Consider the following 13,819-nt stretch of genomic DNA (forward strand, 5'->3'; position numbering starts at 1 on the left):
CTCTCACTGCCCAGCATGGGCTCTAGAGAGCATGGGCTTCAGTTGTTATAGCACACGGGCTTAGATGCACTTTGGCATGTGGGATCTTCTTGGACCAAGGATCGAACCCATGTCCCCTGCACTGGCAGGCAGATTCTTAACCACTGGACCACCAGGGAAGTCCTATTTCTATTATTTTTGAATCAGCTCCACTTCAGCTCATTAGGCATTAGATTGGAGGTTGGGGACCCCTGCATAAACAGAAAGAGGAAGACTGAGTCTGGGTGAAGACATTGTATTTTGAGCCTTGAACCTGAAATGCCTGCAGGACATTCTGGTGGAGACATACAACTCTCTGACTCAGAAGAGGGGCCTGGATCAGGGACAACTCTTTGAATCACAGACCAGTAAAGTTTATGGCAGTAGAGGAAGATGGGAAAAAAACAAAAACAAAGAAGTCCACAAAGTGAGAATAAATGTAGGCCCCAGGCAAACTCTAAGTAAACCAACAGTTAATCAAGGGTTTTAAACATGTAGTGACTCCCAAGCCCTGGTGACAACATGAAGGAAGTTGTGTTTCTGCTCCCGACAAAGGGCACATCCATACCAAATCCTCAAACTATTTCAAGAGGCCTGTCCTCTTGAGGTTCATCAGTTAAGACCACCTCATTCAAAGGAGGGAGAGCTGAATGGGGCAGGACATGCTGAGCAAGGAAGGCCAGAGGGGTGAGAGGCACCTGGAAACAGGTGTTCCCACAGGAAAAGGGCAGGCGTGGCCATGGGGAGAAGGGAGGCCTGCAAACAGGGCCCTGCACACCTGGTGAGACGGTTAAACTTAGTCGCAACAACAACACACAGACATGGAAACAATTTGTACAGACAGCAGTCCAATCAGATTTGCACATTTACGAGATTATACTTTGGCCAACTGATGGGAGGGCTTCCCAGGTGGCTCAGTGGGTAAAGAATCCACCTGCAATGCAGGAGATGCAGGAGGTAAGGGTTCGATCCCTGGGTTGGGAAGATTCCCCTGTAGAAGGGCATGGCCACCCACTCCAGTACTCTTGCCTGGAGAGTTCCATGGACAGAGGAGCCTGTCGGGCTACAGTCCATGGGGTCACAGAGTCAGACATGACTGAGCGACTGACCAACAACAAGATTATGTGGGCGGCTGGATGATGGGCGGAAGAGAGCAGGTGTGTCCATGGCTTTGAGGATCTGGTAGCTGTGAACACAGATGCATGCTGAGTACCCCCTACTCTTCTGTTATTTACACTGTTTCTTCATTTCTTCTCATCACTCCAGATAATCTATGTGTCAAGGAATGCCAAGGACACCATGGTGTCCTACTCACATTTTCAAAGGATGAACAAAAGACTCCCCAACCCGGGGACCTGGGAAGAGTACTTTGAAAGCTTCCTGTTTGGCAAAGGTAAGTCAGACTCCACTCGTGTCTGCAGAGGATAAGGGTCCCTATAAAATTGTCTGTCTGTGGGAAATAAAATTCACCCACAGAAGGAGCTCTGATTGTCTGTGGGGGAGGAATACAAGCGATGCCTCTAAGAAGTGCAGCATGGTGCTGGCCACCCATGGTGAGTGGCTCTGCTTCCAGGGACATCTCCACAGGATGAGGCCAACACAGCATCACAGAAGGCCAGCTCTATTCAGAGCAGGTTCCACCTCTAGGCCTACGGGAAATGTTCCACATGCATTAACCTGTTCAGTCTTTAGAGAATCCCCCAGGGGTGGGAGGGGCACCATGTTCTTAGTCAGTCACACTCCCATCAAAGAGACTGGTTCAGGCTTTCTTCCTAAAACTCAAGCTCTAAACAGAGCCTGGGAGAGGCAGATTTTGACAGAAGGGATGAGATTATGGAAGTAAGGGGAAGATGAATGTCTGCTTTCATTTTTGGATAAACCTCCGAAAGCAGAGACATTACTTTGCCAACAAAGGTCCGTCTAGTCAAGGCTATGGTTTTCCAGTGGTCATGTATGGATGTGAGAGTTGGACTGTGAAGAAAGCTGAGTGCCGAAGAATTGATGCTTTTGAACTGTGGTGTTGGAGAAGACTCTTGAGAGTCCCTTGGACTGCAAGGAGATCCAACCAGTCCATTCTGAAGGAGATCAGTCCTGGGTGTTCTTTGGAAGGAATGATGCTAAAGCTGAAAGTCCAGTCCTTTGGCCACCTCATGCAAAGAGTTGACTCATTGGAAAAGACTCTGATGCTGGGAGGGATTGGGGGCAGGAGGAGAAGGGGACGACAGAGGATGAGATGGCTGGATGGCATCACTGACTCGATGGATGTGAGTCTGAGTGAACTCCGGGAGTTGGTGATGGACAGGGAGGCCTGGCGTGCTGCGATTCATAGGGTCGCAAAGAGTCGGACACGACTGAGCAACTGAACTGAACTTACTGATTGAGTACTTACAGTCTCATTGGTCCCTTGACAGAACCAGAACAACTTTCAGATGCGTTAGCTCATCGATTCATGCCTTTGTTTCTCCTTAAACACAGAACTAGAAACCACTTTGTGGACCCCCACACCATGTGCCCGTCCCTTCCATCTATTGGCTGCAGATGCCTCATCAGGCTGACCCCTGGGTGTCTCCTCACTTCCATTCCCCCTGGCAGATGGCCACATGCCCTCCATGTGTTGCCCAATCCATGGTCCCTGTTGTCCCCGCCCACAGCTGCCACTCTTTTCCTGGAGCACTCTCCTCACGGGCCCCAGGATATCCCACCCCCACAACTCACCCCTGTTCTGGGGCACAGATGCAGCCACTGGGCTCACACCTCGGAGTCCACGTGTCCAAACCTGAGCTCCCCTCTCTCCTCCCAAACCTGCCCCACTGCTGCCCCCATGTCTTGCAGCAGGCTCTGGCCTCACCCCCTGAGCCTGTCCTGAGCCTGTCCTTCCTCACACTCCCGATCAGCCCAGTCACGGACCTGCCAACCTCACCTTCAGAAGACCCCCAGGACCCTCACTTTCCCTCTCCATTCCCGCTTCTGTCACGTCTTCCCTGATCAGTGAATAGCCCAGTGTCTCAGTGGCTGCCCTCAGCAACACAAAGCTCTTCTCAACACAGAAAGGGGGGGATTCTGTTAACAGGGAAGTCAGACCACCTCACTCCTCTGCTCGAAGCCCCCAGTCCCACCCAGCCCACTCAGAGTGAAAACAAGAGCCCCCCTGGAACCTCACAGCCCAGGCTCAGGGTCCTGACCATGTTCCCTCCCTGTCCTCGGGCCCCTCACTCTGTCCACGCCCCAGCAGCCATCTCGCTGCACCTGGACTGCCCTGCTCCCTACCCCTGCCTGCTCGCTGCTGGTCCCTGAGGCCAGGAGCACTCTCCTCCTTCTTCTGGGTCTCACCCAGCATCGACCTCCTGCCTCTCCTCCCTGTTTATTTTCTCTGTGAGTCACCATGCTGCATGCCCGCACCCCCCTCTCCTATGTCCACTCTGAGACGCACGCCTAGAGCAGGTCCTCTGCCTGCTGTGTCCACTGCTCTCTCCTAGTACCTGGAGCAGAGCTAAGGACGAAGCAGGCTTGTGGAATAAGCTGTGTGTACTAAGTCGCTTCAGTCGTGTCCAACTCTGTGTGACCCCTTGGACTGTAACCTGCCAGGACCCTCTGTCCGTGGGATTTCCCAAGCGAAAATACTGGAGTGGGTTGCCCTGCCCTCCTCCAGGAGATCTTCCCAATCCAGGGATTGAACCCTTGTCTCCTACATCAACCTGCATTGACAGGTAGGCTCTTTACCACTAGCATCACCCGGGAAACCCAGATTAAATTGACCTACCCCAACATTGCCTTATGATGTAGCCACTGTTAAGAACCCTCTTTCAGGGATAAAGCTTTTTTTTTTTTTCTTAAAAGCAAGACTCAGAGAGGTTAAGTAACTAGCCCAGGTCACACAGCTGGGTCAGAGCTGGGATCCAAACCCAGCAGGTTCCAGAGCCTGAGGGTCTAATTGCACCAGCTTCTGAAAGAAAGTACTGCAGAAAATGCACAACAGAGGAGTTGTTCCAGAGCAGCACCGCCCGCGGCTCTGTCTGTGTTCTGAGGACTCAGTTCGCCTTCCCCTCCCACCTCCTCACAGCCCAAACTCGTGTTTTCCTTTCAGTGGTCTGAGGGTCCTGGTACAACCATGTGAAGGGCTGGTGGAGGAAAAAGGATAGCCACCCCACTGTCTACCTTTTCTATGAAAAAATTTTGCAAGTAAGAAATGTCCTTGCATCTTGGCTTCATGGCATTTTTCTCCAAGTTACAGACCCAGGAGAGACATTAAGAAAAGTGAGATGTATTTTTGTCCGTACAAAGCATTTTGCAGGCCAGCCCCCCTTCTCCATGACCTCGCCTGCGGCTGCCATGTTCCCAACGCAAGCTCCTGTTTCAGCCAGAAGATCCCTCTCTGTCTCTCCAGGATCCTCCTTCCAGGATCACTACCTCCCTGTTACCTGCTCTGATTTCCTAGGGAAAGAATTAGGATCTCAATTGGAAAGAACTAGTGAGGAAGAATCGGAGAAGGTGATGGCACCCCACTCCAGTACTCTTGCCTGGAAAATCCCATGGACGGAGGAGCCTGGTGGGCTGCAGTCCATGGGGTCGCTAAGAGTCAGACACGACTGAGCGACTTCACTTTCACTTTTCACTTTCATGCACTGGAGAAGGAAATGGCAACCCACCCCAGCGTTCTTGCCTGGAGAATCCCAGGGATGGGGGAGCCTGTGGGCTGCCATCTATGGGGTCGCACAGAGTCGGACACGACTGAAGCGACTTAGCAGCAGCAGCAGTGAGGAAGAATAGAGCCATTTTGGTTTGCTTTTTTATGATATTAAAGCTTTATCATTTTAAATACAAGGTTCCCATTAGTAGCATCTCTCGCACGTGTGATCCTAGTTCAAAGCCTGCTTCGTACGTTTATAGGTAAAATAAACCTATGAGCAGTGTTGCCCTGGCTGCGGGTGGTTATGCCCAGTCTCCCCTCCTCCCCCTGCTCCTTTCCATCTTCCTACTTGGTTGGGTGTCCAACCGCTCTTTCCACTCACCCTCACTCTCAGCTTTCTCAGGTGTCAGCATAGCCTCTGCCACCCAGCCCCCTGCCCTGTGCCTGACTGAGGGCCAAAGATACTGGCCAGCAGGGTTGGGACAGACATGTGACCCCAGCCAGGGTGGCCAGGGAGGAGGGGAGCCCTGTAGGGACCCAGAGACCCCCTTACAGGGTGACTTCTACCCCCATCTGCAGCCTCTTCCCCAGAGGGTCTGGGTCTCTCGCAAGGCCCCTCTACAAACAAGTGTCCTCATCAGGCCCAGAGTCCAGTCATCAGGCACATGGCTCCACACGTGCTCAGAGGAAAAGCAGCATGTCTATTTTGAGAGACACCCCTCTCCTCCCAAAGAGCATCTTATCTGCTCCTGGGTGAGTAGTTTCTCAGATGAGACATTTCCCAGGGCCATGCCAGCTCTTACTTGCAGCACGTGGGATCTAGTTCCTTGACTAGGGATCAAACCTCGGCCCCCTGCGTTGGGAACGTGGACTGTTAGCCACTGGACTGCCAGGGAAGTCTCTATAACTGCACTTTCAATGGCCATGTTTAGTGATTTGACATGCACAAATCTCCATATATTAATAAGCATAAATTATTAGAATTACTTTTAAACATAAACTAACAGGTTTTAAAACACTCCATTTAATGGTTTTTAAACATTTAAGATCCCGGGCTGAGTTCTCTAAGGTTTGACCATGCTTGCATTTTTTCCTTGAATGAAAAAAAATATATCAACCACCTCTCTTCCGCTCTCCCCCACAGGACCCAAAATGTGAAATTAGGAAAGTGATGGAATTCCTGGGGACAAACTTGAAAGAAGAAGTTTTAGACAAAATTGTCTATAACACTTCGTTTGTCATCATGAAAAATAGCCCCATGACCAACCACAGAAATGATGCCAAAATGAATCACCAACTGTCTCCATTCATGAGAAAAGGTGATGTTTACCTGCCCCGTCTGCCCCCTGACAGCAGACAACTTTTCTGATCCACAGTGGTTTTCTACCCTTCAGGCTCAGGAGTCATGGAACAGTGTCTTCTGAAGTGAGTTCCTCAGTCTTTTTCTGAGACAGCCCATGCCTCGCCCTCAGAGAGGAGTGGGAATCCATGCATGGTGCCTACTGTGTCATATCCAATTCTTGCAGCCCCATGGACTGTAGCCCGCAAGGCTCCTCTGTCTTGGGATTTTCCAGGCAAGAGTACTGGAGTGGGTTGTCATTTCCTCCTCTAGGGGATCTTCCAGATCCAGGGATTGAACCCGTGTCTTCAGCATCTCCTGCATTGGCAGGTGGACTCTTTACCACTGTGCCGCCTGGGAAGCCCATCACTTTGAAGCACCTGAGTATAGATAAGTTTCTGAGAAGGAACTTGTTTAGTTCTGTTTAACTCAGAGCTTCAAACACGTATTTGACCCAAACTCTTTCTCAAGTGAAGCCTCTAGTCTCCAGGGAGCTCTAGCTCCTCCCGGTACATTTTGGAGGACGGTGCAAAGGTCATCGGCCTTCAGACTTAGAAGGGTGGTCTTCTAGTTAGATCACTTACCCAGGAATGACTGCGGAGGCACAGTGGGTCTCGGAGTCTGGCCAGAGCCAGGGCCTCCGGCCCCCAGCCCAGAGCCCATCCTAGGCGACCACATTGCTGCATCCTTAACAGACTTCATGAAGTTATAATTATTTCAGGAAAATGGAAAAAAAAATTCCTAGTACATGTTGTTTAATAAAATAAGCAAAATCTTAAGGCTCAGAGAAGACATTTTCTAATTTGATCATTAATGAACCTGGTTCTTTTTTCTATTGGGAAAAAGGTGTTGTCTCTTTGTCCAGAGACACATGTATTTATAGGCAGAGCAAAATACTGTACATGTTGGAAGGTCTGTTTTTTCAGGTGTGGAGATTTTTTCCCCAGCTTCATTTAGGGATGATTGACAAGTAGAAAGTGAGTATAAGGTACGCAGCATGATGTTTTGACGTGTGTACACACTGAGAAACAATCACCACAACCAAGCTGATAATACAACACACCCATCATAGTTACCGTATTTGGTGGGGGAGTGAAAACAACTGAGCTCCACTTTCTTAGCAGATTTCAAGTATACAGTAAATTACTGCTTACAATCGCCATGTTGTCCAGTAAGTCTCCAGAATTTATTCATCGCATAAAGTTTGCACCTTTGGTCACATCTCCCTTGTTCCCGCACCCCCAATAACAGCACTCTACTGTTACTATGAGTTCAATTTTCTTAGATTCCACATATAAGTGAGATTGTGCAGCATTTATATTTCTATATCCGGGCTGTTGCACTGAGCATAATGTCCTCCAACCTCACCTGTGTTGTCACACACGTCAGGATTTCCATTTCACTAAGCCTGAAAAATATTCCCTTGCACAAGCATGTGATCCTCTCTGTGCTTATCCTCATTTGGGCTCCACAGGCGATGGCACCCCACTCCAGCACTCCTGCCTGGAAAATCCCATGGACGGAGGAGCCTGGAAGGCTACAGTCCATGGGGTCGCTGAGGGTCGGACACGACTGAGCGACTTCCCTTTCACTTTTCACTTTCATGCATTGGAGAAGGAAATGGCAACCCACTCCAGTGTTCTTGCCTGGAGAATCCCAGGGACAGGGGAGCCCGGTGGCCTGCCGTCTATGGGGTCGCACAGAGTCGGACACGACTGAAGTGACTTAGCAGCAGCAGCAGTGCAGCTTTAGGTTCTTAATTAGACTCTGAAGCCTTCCCAGGGCTATTTCTCCTCACAGATGGCTGATTGTTCTTTGTGCGAGATGAAGGCTTATATCTCCTACTCCAGATTTCCCTGTTGCTTCAGATGGTAAAGAATCCACCTGCAATGCAGGAGAGCCAGGTTTGATCCCTGGGTTGGGAAGATCCCCCGGAAAAGGAAATGACAACTACTCCAGTATTCTTGCCTGGGAAATCCCATAGACAGAGGAGCCTAGCAGGCTACAGTCCATGGAGTCACAAAAGGTCAGACACGACTGAGCAACTAACATACACACATACACACACTCACACACTCATCTCCTCCTGTTGCTGCTGCTGCCGCTAAGTCACTTCAATCGTGTCCGACTCTGTGCGGCCCCATAGGAGGCAGCCCATGAGGCTCCCCCGTCCCTGGGATTCTCCAGGCAAAAACACTGGAGTGGGTTGCCATTGCCTTCTCCAATGCATGAAAGTGAAAAGTGAAAGTGAAGTCACTCAGTCATATCTGACTCTTTGCAACCCCATGGACTGTAGCCTTCCAGGCTCCTCCGCCCACGGGATTTTCCAGGCAAGAGTGCTGGAGCGGGGTGCCATCACCTTCTCCACCCATCTCCTACTCCACCATTTTTTGCTGATGTCACTCAGTCATCTAATTTTCTTGTAAGCCAACTGATAAATTACAGAACCGTATAATTTATTACCCTTAGAAAATTAAGCAGATCTACATTTCACATGAAAATAATACTACACAGAGCTCAAAGTCTTCATGAAGCAGATGACACAGAGAAATCAGAAAAGAATAGCTCTATATGGAATCTCCGGCCAGTTTTCATTCTTAAAGCTTTAAATTTTTGAATACTCCACTGCATAAGCATGAAATAGAGCTGACCAACTCTACCATTCCTGCAGATTCTGTTGCTTTGTTTCAACTACATGTTAATACAGTGACAATTCAAGTTGGGAAGGGGGATCCTTGGTTGTGTTCAACTAGGCACAGGGCCTGAACATGGCCTCTGAGATACAGTCAGAGGACAGAAGATGTTTGAGGTTGTAGCCCTCCATTGATCTCTGAGGAGAAGATGAGAACTCAGGTGCAGTGACCGTAAGTGGAAAGTTAGGTGAACTCGGGGTTCAGGTGGGCCAGGTGGGTCAGAGGGCTGCAGGGCACAACACGGAGCATTGGGCAACCAGGCCTGGTTTACTCCTCGCCTGAGTGTCTCGGGACAGGGCTATTCACAGGCGCCTCACTTGTACTAGTCACACCTGTAACCTCGAGTCTCTCTCAGCGTCAGGAGGACCACCGGCCAGCGTCTGCATCAGAATCTTAAGTACTGAGAGAAATAGGCTTACCTACATGCAAAGTGGTTCAAGTTTGTGAGAATGTCTCTGAATGTGCTGTCTACCACTCTTGCCAGGAGTCATCAGAGGTTGGAAAAATCAGTTCACTGATGCTCAGACCAAGTTTAATGAAGACTATAGGAAACACATGGCTGACACCTCTCTGTCATTCCACATGCGCTGTAAGAGGCAGCCTACGTGAAGCAGGAGAGAATCTGTTTCCAAAACCGCCACTGGCTCATGTGACCCGACACAAGGGTCTTTAAACGGTGACCTGGACATTCTTCAGCCTTGAACTCCTGACCCATCTTTTGGAACCCAGTGTGATGTCAGTTATCCAGCATCTATATGCATCATTTCCTTCTCCCTCTGTAGAGTTCAGTCTTTAGGTGAATGCCAGGATACAACATGTAACATATTGCCTCATACACATGTATCACTTCTGTTCCTTCTATATATCCTCTTTCTATCTTCTTTTATAATTTTCTTTGAATTCAAACATTTCTTTCAATCTTTCACTTCAAAAATGCCAGCTCCATTCATTTGATAAAACGTGGACTGAGTGCCTTATTCATGCTGGGGAGGAAAGGGCATCAAAAGATGATAAAAATAGGACTTCCCTGGTGGTCCAATGGTTAAGAATCCACCTGCCAATGCAGGCAACACAGGTTCGATCTCAGGTCTGGGAAGATTCCACATGCCACGGGGCAGCTAAGCCCATGTGCCACAATTATTGACCACAAGCGCCCTAAAGCCCATTCTCTGCAACAAGAGAAGCCACTATAGTGAGAAGCCCACATACCACAATTAGAAGGAAGCCCCCGCTCACTGCAACTAGAGAAAGACTGCAGGAAACAGTGAAGGCCCAGCCCAGCCATAAATAAATACATAACTTAAAAAAAAAGATGATAGTGACTTTCTTGGTGGTCCAGTGGCTGAGACTCCATGCTCCCAACACAAGGGGTACAGGTTCGACCCCTGCTCAGGGAACTAGACCCCACAAGCTGCAACAGCTAAAGATCCCACATGCCACAACAAGGGCCTGATGGGACAGGATGCTCACGTCCCCATCCCTCCAGCCTCCCTGTGCTGAGGGTGTGAACAAGTAAAATATGGTGGACGCACATCTTGATCACAAAGCAATCAACTGAAAGCAACAGATTTATACGTGGCAACAAGAAGATGTCTTTGAAACGCTGCGCTTAGAGGAAAAATGTGAGGAAGCAAAGGCAGTGAATAACCCAGTATAGTTTATAGGAATTAAACACAGTCAAGCCAAAAAGATTCATTTTGCAAGAACACATACAAAGCAACAGATGCATGCTAAATACCGCAGGCTCTGTGGAGGAGGGGACTGGGAAGGAGAGCAGCCCTGTGGGGACCAGTGATGGCGGCATGCTGTGAGCCAGGCCTCCATCCTCTCCACTGCCCATGTAGATCAGGCTGCCTCTACCACATTTCCGCACTCCTAGGACCACTGGCAGGAGACTTCGGAGAGAAGACACATGATCATGTAACGACAATCGCAACATCGGCAGATGTGGGTACAGAGACAGTCACCAGGCTGTCTGAACATCTGAACATCCATCAGTCTCCTTCCTGACCAGCGGATGGTGAGGAGGAGCAATGAACAAGAAGCTTCCCTTGCCTGGACACCCCTCCCCCGACCCCCACATCCAGGACATCGGCCCTGGATACTGCTTCTGAGAGTAGCGTCCATCCCACTGAGATGTCCCCCTAGGACGCCCACTCTGTTCCCCGGGACCCGGCTGGCACGGGCTCCTGTGGGGCCCACAGGTGGTGCGGTGGGGTGGGCAGAGCGCTACCCAGAGGAGAGGTCTCAGCTGCATCACTCCCAGGCTTAGACATCAGTTACTGCTCTCTCGAGTCCCTGCACATCCTCTCCAGTCAGCAGACGTGACTGAAGAGATAATGAGAGATGCCTGGGGACTGAACAGCCCCAAACACCCGATTAATCTCCACCTCATCTCATTGCTGTGAGACCAGCAGCAGCAGACATATAGACAGGTAAACATCCCAACAGAGGTCAGTAGCCATGCGATTCACCATTTAGAGACAGAGGCATGGAAAGGAGAGAGGGAATGAGAGAAAAAGAGCTGGGAAGACCGAGATCAAACTGAGATGTTTCACATTAACTGTGTGGGATGCTTCTTGATAAAACTGTGTCATAAGTTAAGTACTTGTCATGTGCTTTGACACAGACAGGCAAACTCCAGGGGTACTTTGGGTTCACTTCCAGACCAAGGCAGTGAAGAAAACATCAAATAGAGTCACCTGAACGTTTTGGCTTCTCAGCACATGTAAAAAGTTATGTTCAGGGCTTCCCTAGTGGTCCAGTGGTTAAGAGTGTGCCTGCCAATGCAGAGTACGTGGGTTTGACCCCAGTCGGGGAAGATCCCTTATGCCGCGAAGCAACCAAGCCTGCAAGCCGCAGCTACTGAAGTCCTTGAGCTCAGGAGCCAGTGCTCTGCAAGGAGAAGCCACCGCAGTGAGAAGCTCTCAGAGCACGACTAGAGAGTAGCCCCCGCTCCCCACAACCAGGGAAAGCCCATGCAGGATCGAAGGCCCAGTGGGCAGTCGGGAAACAGGGACCAGGGAGGACCAGAGAAGGACAGGGCGGCGTGCCAAGACTGCAGGAGGACTGACACGCCCCAACTCTTCTATTAATCCTGTGAGACTAAAAGGGCTCAGTCAGTCAGTCAGTCAGTTCAGTCGCTCAGTCATGTCTGACTCTTTGCGACCCCGTGAATCGCAGCACGCCAGGCCTCCCTGTCCATCACCAGCTCCTGGAGTTCACTCAAACTCACATCCATCGAGTTGGTAATGCCATCCAGACATCTCACCCTCTGTCATCCCCTTCTCCTCCTGCCCCCAATCCCTCCCAGCATCAGAGTCTTTTCCAATGAGTCAACTCTTTGCATGAGGTGGCCAAAGTACTGGAGTTTCAGCTTCAGCATCATTCCTTCCAAAAGAACACCCAGGGCTGATCTCCTTTAGGATGGACTGGTTGGATCTCCTTGCAGTCCAAGGGACTCTCAAGAGTCTTCTCCAACACCAGAAGAGATTAAATAATTGTAAGTTTACACAACTCTTGAGGGACAGCACCAGTCCAACCCCAGATGCTTGGAATTCCAAAACAATGTCTGCCATACACAGACTTGGCACCGGACAACTTTATAACTAAGTGCAACATTTATTTAATTCTTCTGCATTTGTGAGAAAGTATTATTGCTGTACTCCATGGGGTCACAAGGGGTCAGACATGACTTAGCGACAGAACAACATCAAAGGAGAACAGGAAACATCTGCTCAGCCATGGTAATTTTTCAAGTCACGTGACCCCTTCAGCTTCCCTCGGTTTTGTCTCAGCCCATGTCCCCAGCACACAAGGGACTAAACAAAACTGCCAGGATGTGGCTAAGCCTCCAGTTCTCTATGCTGCTGGCACACAGACTATGAAGACCAGAGGAGAAATTTAACCAAAAATTATAGATGATTTTTCTAAGTCTTTTCAAATGCATGCTAGGGCCAGGAATTCCACCTGGTAATCTTGATCCCAAGTGTCCCTCCATCCCCCAACAGCCGACAGGGAGGCTGAGGGGCAAGGAGGGCCCAGGAACCCCCGAGGTCACAGTCATGGGATGCTACTCACAGTTAAGGTTGTTGACCACACTCCCTCCCCGTTGCCCAGCAGTAAACACACTCTGTCACTCACAGGGTCAGGGGCTGTTATGATCCCTGTTTCCACAAAGGAAAGTTGGGGTGTGGGGGCAGAGCAGTCAGCACCCTGTGTCTGACCCTCGGCTGAGGGGGCTGGTGCAGGGCTCGGGGCAAGTGTCCACGTCTGGCTGTCATCACAGAGACTGGCTGAAGCCACAGGCTCACCTGAACCTCCCCCTCTTGCCACGGTTGCCCCCATAGACCTCAACCTCGGTTCTCCAGTTAGTTTCACTCTTTCCTTCTGCCCAGGACACACGTACCAGACACAGAGCTGCCCGCAGCATGGACATGGGCAGTGGAGGACACAGGACTGAGTTCAAACCACAGCCCCAAAGGACAGGAAGGGGCCACCATCAGGCACGCGGGAGACACCCAAGATCAAGGACAGGCTCTCCAAAGGGGGCACTTTGGGGAGGACATTAGAGAAGAACTGAAGGGGGCACAGGGCATTGGCCTTGCAGAGCAGGGAATATGCATGGCCTGAGGTCCTGGGTACCACAGAAGTCCCCACCTAGAAGCCCCCATGGGATGCTGTGAAGCTCTGGGTGGGAAGGGATTGAAGCAAGAAGTGAGACTCCTGCTACAGGAACAGCATCTGGAGCTGCTGGGGGCAGGGGAGGCATCCCAGGGAAGTTCTCTGTCCATTCAACTCAATTCTGTCTTGACACTGATGACCCAGGGTTAGCACAGACCTGCAGGTCAAGGGTAAAATCTTTCACAAGATCCCCCCATCACCCTTCACATGCAAGCACAAGCCTTGTGGACCATCTGTGCTGCTATCAGCCTGCTCTAAGTTGGGGTTGGGGGAGCATCCCCATGCCCCTATAGGTTCCATGATGATAAATAGAACTCACTGAAAGTGCTACACCTACAATTACAGTTGTGTCGTACATGGACAACACAGATCGGGACAGGTGAATGCTACATGTGCAGGGGTCAGGCTCTCGGGTAAGAAGGGGCAGAGCTGTTGTGCCCTGTCCCTCATCCTCAGGAA

The 13,819-nt window shown here is 50.2% G+C and overlaps 1 pseudogene; it reads left to right on the forward strand.

The window, feature by feature from the left end:
- The first annotated feature begins 1,157 nt into the window (after positions 1-1,157).
- On the forward strand, positions 1,158-9,286 carry LOC101108563 (sulfotransferase 1C4-like; annotated as a pseudogene).
- The last annotated feature ends 4,533 nt before the right edge of the window (positions 9,287-13,819 follow it).

The sequence above is a fragment of the Ovis aries genome, chromosome 3 (genome assembly GCF_016772045.2).
Source record: "Ovis aries strain OAR_USU_Benz2616 breed Rambouillet chromosome 3, ARS-UI_Ramb_v3.0, whole genome shotgun sequence".
Lineage (NCBI taxonomy): Eukaryota > Metazoa > Chordata > Mammalia > Artiodactyla > Bovidae > Ovis > Ovis aries.